Source organism: Carassius auratus, chromosome 5 (genome assembly GCF_003368295.1).
Source record: "Carassius auratus strain Wakin chromosome 5, ASM336829v1, whole genome shotgun sequence".
Classification (NCBI taxonomy): domain Eukaryota; kingdom Metazoa; phylum Chordata; class Actinopteri; order Cypriniformes; family Cyprinidae; genus Carassius; species Carassius auratus.
In genome coordinates, this window is record NC_039247.1 from 32,302,268 (window position 1) to 32,312,145 (window position 9,878).

Here is a 9,878-nt window from a genome sequence, read left to right on the forward strand (position 1 = left end):
CCATCAATCACTTAATTAACCCTGGCATTGAGTTCCTCAATGAGGTTAAAATTATATTACCAGCACCAGTATAGATCAGTCTGGAGATACATTACCGTTGTAAAGGTGTTCCCTTTGTTGTCGTTGAAAGGCGGTTTCCCAATGTCGCTGATTGGCTGGAAGTTCAGTAGTCACTGAAGTGACGTCTTGGGAAGCCCGTGGTTGGGCGTTGGCTGACGATGCGGAGTTGTGTGGCTGGTTGAAGTTGAACGGGCACTCGAGGTCAGACACGGCATTACAAAACTTAACTCAGAACACGAAACTGTCAAACGGAAAAGAAAAGAAGTAAAGTTTGACAAGACTAGGTGGTGTTTTTTCTCATCGTGGCTAAGTAGCAGCAGACGTGCGCTGGAACTGCGCTCAAAGAACAGTGATGACCAAAAGCATGGCTAAAAGCTAAAGCTAAGAAGCTTAGATCCTCTTCTGACTATTATTAATTCCTCATTGTCATTAGGATATGTCCCCAAAACCTTCAAATTGGCTGTTAGTAAGCCTCTCATCAAAAAACCACAACTTGACCCTAAAGAACAAGTTAACTATAGACTGATCTCAGCAATATATTTGTACTCTGCCCGGTGAAACACACCAATTTAGAAAAAAAGTGAATGGCTGAATGAAAAACTGAATAACAGAATGCATAGTAGATATATAAAAAAAACTGTCCTCTGGCTCTTAAATATTTAAACTGACAAAGCTTAAATTAGTAATTTCTTACTGCTAAATTCTGAAAAAAACTGATGGTAATTATAGGGCCTAAAAACTGCATATAATAACCATATCTGGATAAATATAAACAGCTGTGCTGTGCTGCTCATATTTATTAAGTAGTAAAAATGCTCCTCCCCACACCCATAATGGGTTCCTGTGGATGAGAATCCAAAACAAGGACTGATGGTAGATTGTCGCACTCCACTTCACAGTGGCCGAGTGAAAGGAGAGTTTTATAATGAAAGGACTCACATTTATAAAACATTCCATTCAAAAGTAAGAGCCACTCATTCCGCGCGTCATACATCATCACATTATTTCTGTGAATTGCACATGGGCGATCCTTTCAGTTTCAGGGTTCAATCTGATTGATAAAAAAAAAAAAAAAAAAACTTTACAGCCTGGTTTAAAAATTATTTTGGTCAAATATAGCTAATTTTGCCCTTGATGACAACTTTATGGGGGTTCATTTTTTTATAACTCATCAGTATAAATTATATTAAACCTTATATTAAAATTCTGTATAATTAAGGGAGTGGCCACTTGAGTGACAAGTGAATTGCTGCTGCTGTCACCTCAAAAACAACGCTGTCACTTCAAAAACTCTCTTCAGAAAACACTTTGTGTTTATGGCGTTTACATGCACTCTCAATCGTATTAGAAAAAGAATGGACCACCCCCTTCAATCCAATTGAAATTTTATTCCGATCAAGCTCAATCAGAATGATTAAGGTGCTTACTTGATGGCTTTTCAGTCTGATTGAGCCATCAATTAGATTGCAAATAGCACATATAAAAACTACAACTGTCAAAGTGTGATTTATTATGCAACCCTCTACGGACACCTTGGCAATTGAATCGCCATTGGCTAGTAAATTTTTTAGTTTACTCGCCAGACTGACATACAGTATATATGTTTTTAAAATGGAACAGCTTTTTAAATACCTAAAAGTACACTCTAAACAGTAATTGAATCATTATTATATGATATCTTGATAATCAAGTATTATTAAATCATAGAACTTTAGTAATTAGGGCCCGAGCACTGAGGTGCGAGGACCCTCTTGTATCTGCTTTGTTTATTATTAGGGCCCGAGCACCGAGGTGCGAGGACCCTCTTGTATCTGCTTTGTTTATTAGGGCCCGAGCACCGAGGTGCGAGGACCCTCTTGTATCTGCTTTGTTTATTAGGGCTCAAGCCCGAAGGGGCGAAGAGCCCTATTGTTCTTCTAAGGATTATTAGGGCCCGAGCCAATGGGCGCAGGGCCCTATTGTTCCCCTAAGGATTATTAGGGCCCGAGCACCGAGGTGCGAGGACCCTCTTGTATCTGCTTTGTTTATTATTATTATTAGGGCCCGAGCACCGATGGTGTGAGGACCCTCTTGGAATTGCTCCGTTTATTAGGGCCCGAGCACCGATGGTGTGAGGACCCTCTTGGAATTGCTCCGTTTATTATTATTATTAGGGCCCGAGCACCGATGGTGTGAGGACCCTCTTGGAATTGCTCTGTTTATTATTATTATTATTATTATTATTATTATTAGGGCCCGAGCACCGATGGTGTGAGGACCCTATTGGAATTGCTCCGTTTATTAGGGCCCGAGCACCGATGGTGTGAGGACCCTCTTGGAATTGCTCCGTTTATTATTATTATTATTATTATTATTATTATTATTATTATTATTAGGGCCCGAGCACCGAGGTGCGAGGACCCTCTTGTATCTGCTTTGTTTTTAGGGCCCGAGCACCGATGGTGTGAGGACCCTCTTGGAATTGCTCCGTTTATTATTATTATTATTATTATTATTATACTTCTCCAAAATGAATCGCATTTTTGAGGGCCTAAACATACTCAAAAAGTCATGAAACTTTGCACACACCTCAGAACTGGCGAAAATTTACATCTGATATGAGTTTCAGAAGTGGGTGTGGCAAAATGGCTCGACAGCGCCACCTATACACGTTCAATGGTGTGCGCCTCGAGCTATGTTTCACGTACATGTATGAAAATCGGTACACATGTGTAACTCTCCAGTACCTACAAAAAAGTCTCTTAGAGCAAAATTCTAAACCCAACAGGAAGTCGGTTATTTTTAATATTATGAGCAAATTTTGTGTCATTTTTGCCATTTCCATGCGTTGTATTTTAACGAACTCCTCCTAGAGACTTATTCAGATCAACACCAAGTTTGGTATGCCTAATCTAAAGGACTTTGCGATGTTAAATTGCGAAGATTTTGAGTTTTCGTTGAAGGGCGTGTCAGTGGCGGCCTGGCGAATTTCGATGATTCGCCATGAAAAATGAAGTTGCTATAACTCAGACAAACAATGTCCAATCTGCCCCAAACTTCACATGGTTGATAAGACTCTGAAACTGAATAGATTGACATGCCCATATTAAGTTATCTTCATAGCGCCACCTATTGGCAACAGGAAGTGTCATATTTTACGCTGCGAAGAACTACTCCTAGAAATTTTATGACATCAATGTATTTTTTGTGGTCAGTCTAATCTAAAGGCCTGTGCGATGTTAAGATGTGAAGATCTTGAGTTTTCGTTAAAAGGCGTGTCCATGGCGCCATCACGAAGTTCGATGTCTCGCCATGGGAATAAAAGATGTTATAACTCAGGCATAAAATGTCCGATCTTCCCCAAACTGCACATGTGTGATAAGAGTCCTGGCTTGAACACATCTGAAGGCCAAAATTCCATCAGGTGTGGCAAAATGGCTCGATAGCGCCACCTATACACTTTCAACAGAGTGCGCCTCGAGCTATGTTTCACGTACATGTACAAAAATCGGTATACACATGTAACACACCAATACCTACAAAAAAGTCTCTTGGTACGAAATCCGAATCCCAACAGGAAGTCGGTTATTTAGAATTTTCTCTGCAAAATTGGCGTTGTTTTTGCCATTTTCAGGGGTTGTACTTTAACGAACTCCTCCTAGAGATTTATTCAGATCAACACCAAACCTGGTCAGTGTAATCTTAAGCCCTTTGCGATGTTAAATTGCGAAGATCTTTAGATTTCGTTAAAGGGCGTGTCCATGGCGGCCTGACAAATTTCGATGTTTCGCCATGAAAAAGGAAGTTGCTGTAACTCAGACATACAATGTCCAATCTGCCCCAAACTTCACATGTTAGATAAAACTTCTGCCCTTAACAGATCTACATGCCCACATTCAGTTATAGTCATAGCGCCACCTATTGGCAACAGGAAGTGACATGTTTTACGCTGCGACAAACTACTCCTATACATTTTTTGAGATTAACATATATTTTGTGGTCAGTCTAATCTAAAGGCCTGTGCAATGTTAACTTTAGGAGATCTTGATTTTTTCGTTAAAGTGTGTTTCCATGGCGCCATGACAAATTTTGATGTCTTGCCACAGCAAGAGAAGTTGTTGTAACTCAAGCATAAAATGTTCAATCTTCCCCAAACTTCACATGTTTGATAAGAGTCCTGGCCTGAACACATCTGAAGGCCAATATTCCATTATAATGATAGCGCCACCTGCTGGCAACGGTAAGATTGGCACATATATGGGATATACTTTGATATATTCAACTTATATTTAGGACATTAAATGCATATTTCTCAACGTTCACCTTTTTACTAAAACCACACGATGGCGGTGAGCCCGGGTGCGAGGGCCCGTTCATCGCTGCTTGCAGCTTTAATTTATTATTATTCTTCTTCTTCTTCTTCTTCTCCCGAATGAATCGCATTTTTGAGGGCTTTAACATGCTCAAAAAGTCATGATACTTTGCACACGCGTCAAACCTGGTGAAAATTTTCGTCTGATATAGGAATCAGAAGAGGGTGTGGCAAAATGGCTCGACAGCGCCACCTATACCAAGAAAATCAACAGCCTTCCAGCTATGTTTCACGTACATGCACGAAAATTGGCACACATATGTAACACACCAATACCTACAAAAAAGACTCTTGGAGCGAAATTGTAAACCCAACAGGAAGTCGGTTATTTTTAATATTATGAGCATATTTTGTGTAATTTTGGTCATTTCCATGTGTTGTATTTTAACGAACTCCTCCTAGAGAGTTCTTCAAATCAACACCAAATTTGGTATGCCTAATCTAAAGGCCTTTGCGATGTTAAATTGCGAAGATCTTGAGTTTTCGTCGAAGGGCGTGTCCGTGGCTGCCTGGCGAATTTCGATGATTCGCCATGAAAAATGAAGTTGCTATAACTCACACATACAATGTCCAATCTGCCCCAAACTTCACATGTTTGATGAGACTCTGAAGCTGAAAAGATTGACATGCCCATATTCAGTTATAGTCATAGCGCCACCTATTGGCAACAGGAAGTGACATATTTTACGCTGCGACGAACTACTCCTAGAAATGTTATGCCATCAATGTCTTTTTTGTGGTCAGTCTAGTCTAAAGGCCTGTGCGATGTTCAGTTGTGAAGATCTTGAGTTTTCGTTAAAAGGCATGTCCACGGCACCATGGCGAAGTTCGATGTCTCGCCATGGGAATAAAAGATGTTATAACTCAGGCATAAAATGTCCGATCTTCCCCAAACTTCACATGTGTGATAAGAGTCCTGACCTGAACAGATCTGAAGGCCAATATTCCACAGGGTGTGGCAGAATGGCTCGATAGCGCCACCTATACACTTTCAACGGAGTGCGCCTCGAGCTATGTTTCACGTACATGTACAAAAATTGGTACACACATGTAACTCACCAATATCTACAAAAAAGTCTCTTGGTACGAAATCCGAATCCAAACAGAAGGTCGGTTATTTTGAATTTTCCCTGCAAAACTGGTGTTGTTTTTGCCATTTTCAGGGGTTGTACTTTAACGTACTCCTCCTAGAGATTTATTCAGATCAACACCAAACTTAGTCAGTGTAATCTAAAGCCATTTGCGATGTTAAATTGCGAAGGAATTGAGCTTTCTTTAAAGGGCGTGTCCATGGCGGCCTGACAAATTTCGATGTTTCGCCATGAAAAAGGAAGTTGCTGTAACTCAGACATACAATGTCCAATCTGCCCCAAACTTCACATGTTGGATGAGACTCTTGACCTGAACAGATCTACATGCCCATATTCAGTTATAGTCATAGCGCCACCTATTGGCAACAGGAAGTGACATATTTTACACTGTGACAGATTATTTCTAGAAATTTTATGACATCAATGTCTTTTTTGTGGTCAGTCTAATCTAAAGACCTGTGTGATGTTTAGTTGTGAAGATCTTGATTTTTTGTTAAAAGGCGTGTCCATGGCGCCGTGACGAAGTTCGATGTCTCGTCATGGGAATAAAAGATGTTAAAACTCAGGCATAAAGTGTCCGATCTTGCCCAAACTTCACATGTGTGATAAGGGTCCTGGCCTGAACAGATCTGAAGGCCAATATTCCAGAGGGTGTGGCAAAATGGCTCGATAGCGCCACCTATAAACTTTCAACGGAGTGCATATGCACATTCAGTGGAGTGCTCCTCGAGCTATTTTTCACGTAGATGTACAAAAATCAGTACACACATGTAACACACCAATATCTACAAAAAAGCCTCTTGGTACGAAATCCGAATCCCAACAGGAAGTCGGTTATTTAGAATTTTCTCTGCAAAATTGGCGCTGTTTTTGACATTTTCAGGGGTTGTACTTTAACGAACTCCTCCTAGAGATTTATTCAGATCTACAGCAAACTTGGTCAATTAAATCTAAAGGCCTTTACGATGTTAAATTGCGAAGATCTTGAGGTTTCGTTAAAGGGCGTGTCCATGGCAGCCTGTCAAATTTCGATGTTTCGCCATGAAAAAGAAGTTCCTGTAACTCAGTCATACAATGTCCAATCTGCCCCAAACTTCACATGTTAGATAAGACTTCTGCCCTTAACAGATCTACATGCCCATATTCAGTTATAGTCATAGTGCCACCTGCTGGCAACAGGAAGTGACATGTTTTACGCTGCGACAAACTACTCCTAGAAATAGTATGACATTAATGTTTTTTTTTTTTTGTGGTCAGTCTAATCTAAAGACCTGTGCAATGCTAAATTATGGAGATCTTGTTTTTTTTTTTTAAAAGGCGTGTCCATGGCGCCATGACAAAATTTGTTGTCTCGCCACAGTAAAGGAAGTTGTTGTAACTCAGGCATAAAATGTTGGAACTTCCCCAAACTTCACATGTTCGATAAGAGTCCTGCCCTGAACACAACTGAAGGCCAATATTCCATTATAATGATAGCGCCACCTGCTGGCAACAGGAAGATTGGCACATATATGGAATAACTTTGATATATTCCACTTATATTTATGAGTTTAAATGCATGTTTCTCACCGCTCACCTATTTACTAAAGCCACTCGCTGCCGGTGAGCCCGGGTGCGAGGGCCCGTTCATCGCTGCTTGCAGCTTTAATTAGGGCTCAAGCCTGGAGGGCGAGAGCCCTATTGTTTTCCTTAGGATTATTTGTTATTATTATTATTATTTTTCTTCAAGGTTTCGGGGGCTTTTGGGGCCCTTAACATGCTTAAAAAGTCTTGAAAATTGGCACACACATTGGAACCTGCGGCCATTAGGGCCGGGCAGAGAATGATACATGGGCGTGGCACAGGGGCTCTACAGCGCCCCCTGGAATACTGAGGGCCATATATCATACATACTTGCACGTAGACGCACGAAACTCGGTACACATGTAGATCTCATCAAACCAAACAACTTTCGTACTGCATGTCATAGGCTCCGCCCAACAGGAAGTTGGATATTTAGGGTTTAGTATTCATATTTTTCGTCAAAGTTGTGGGGGCTTTTGGGGTCCTTAACATACTCAAAAACTCTGAAAATTTGCGCACACTTTGGAATCTGTGGCCTTTAGGAGCCTGCAGAGGCTGGGACCCGGGCGTGGCACAGGGGGCTCTACGGCGCCCCCTGGATCACAGTCAGAAATGTTGATGCATAGCTCACACATACTTGCACATATTAATATCAAACTCAGTACACATATAGATCTCATCGTGCTGAACAACTTTCGTATTGCATGTCATAGGCTCCGCCCAACAGGAAGTCAGCTATTTAGAGTTATGTAAAAAGCGCATGCTCTGGAATTTGAAATACTTGTCATAGGGTTTTTTGCCGATTGACACCAAACTCGGTCAACATGATCTCAAGACATTGGGGATGAAAAATTGCCAGGGGATTTTTGATATCTCGAACGGTTTTGCTCGTAGCGAGGCGTTGAATTTATGGCGAGAATTGAGAAACAGGAATGTCTAATACCATCAACATGCATTTCCTAATTGTAATCAAACTTCATCAGATTATTCATTGTATGAAATGTCGATCGCATTATGTGACTATTAGGAGTCAAAGTTATAGCGCCACCAAACTGGCAGCAGGAAGTGTGTCATTTTCAAATGCTTTGAATTCAGCATCTTATTTTTACTCGATTTGCTTCAAACTTCATCAGAATAATGTTAAAACACAGTCAATATAAATCTGCTGGGGGGATACTGATATCTAAAAATATTGTTGCCGTGGCAACATGTCAGATTGGAATACTTCTCAGGTGATTTTGAGGCACATAACATGCTTAGAATTTCATCAAACTCAGAACACATATCAGTATTAGTGACAGCTAGACACTGGCAAAAGTTCATAAGAGGGCGTGGAAGAGGCACTCTATAGCGCCACCTTTTGTCAAAAGTGGGGGTGTTAGTTTTAGCTACAGACACCAAACTCAGTACAAAAATTGTTCTTATCAAGACGGACAAACTTTCTAATTCACAGTCATTAGCTACTACCAACAGGAAGTCGGCTATTTTGATTTGGAATGTGGATCGTTTTTTACATTTAGCTGTGAATTAATGCATACTGCTCAGAGGAGAGTAACACTAATAAACATCAAACTTTGTCTACATGTTGAAAAAACATTGAGGAACTTAAATTGTGAATGGGTTTTGGATAGCTTGGATGGTTTGTCGTGGTGATTTTTTAAATGACAGTAAAAATGGAAATTATTAATTTTCCTGCATTTTTAAATTTCCAAACACTTCAAAGCCTTTTTTCATACAGAAAAGAAAGTTATTCTGAGTAAATATGCATAGTTTCATGACTTTACAACACTGTATGGATACAGAAACTTAAAAAACATCTCATCTCACTCTGTCCCTCTGTTTGAGTGTGTGTGCTTAGACTTCCATTGTCTGAGAGAAATAGCGCCCCTACAGGTGCATATCCTGAACTAAAAAAGGAGGAGACTCTCTTTTGGTTTTCACTTTTAAAATCGGTTAAAATACAAAATAATACTTGGATTTAGTTCACACTGACAAGCTAAACCAACATATATGATTATTTCCAGGTCAGGGCTCATTAATAATGGATGTGTGGTCAGTGATACGTGAGAAACACGAGAGATGAATCACCGCTCTGAGCAAGAGCGTGTGGAATGATGAGCTCAGAAAAAAACGAGTTTATTCTTGTTTTTATAGCTATTATAAATAAAGTATTGCAGTGATATCACACAATTCACCAATTAGAACACACCAATAGCCTAAATTAAGATGTTTTTGAACTGTTTGTGTGAAAATGAAATATTTGCGGCTGCCTATCTGAAATCACTGCCTCCGATCAGCGCGTACAGTGTCACAAGTTCAAAACAAACGAATTTATTCTTGTTTAAGAGCTTTTTAAAATAAATTATTGCCATAAATGCACACTTATACACCCATTATAACACAACACGAGCTAAATAGGTGTTTGTGACCCGTTTAATGTGTGCAAGACTATTTGAAAGCGCCGACTGGCAGAATAACATGTATCTCTCGAGCTGCAGGATTCTGCCTTTTGTCGTAAGAACGAACACATCACGGACAAGATTATTTCAAAATACATAATAGCCTTGGCTAATATAAACGAAAACAGCCACGTGAACATAAACTGTTGAGAAATAAAATCTGAAGTGGATCTATTGGATTTTAATATTAAGTGACCGCATATACCAGCTGCTTCCGTCTTAAATTTTAATCTATATAAAAAATTTAAACTCATTAATCTTGGCTGCTTTTTTAATGTGTGTAGGTATTTATTTATTATTTTGCCTCTAACAAGCACTATCTAATATTTAATTAAATCAATTACATTTATATTT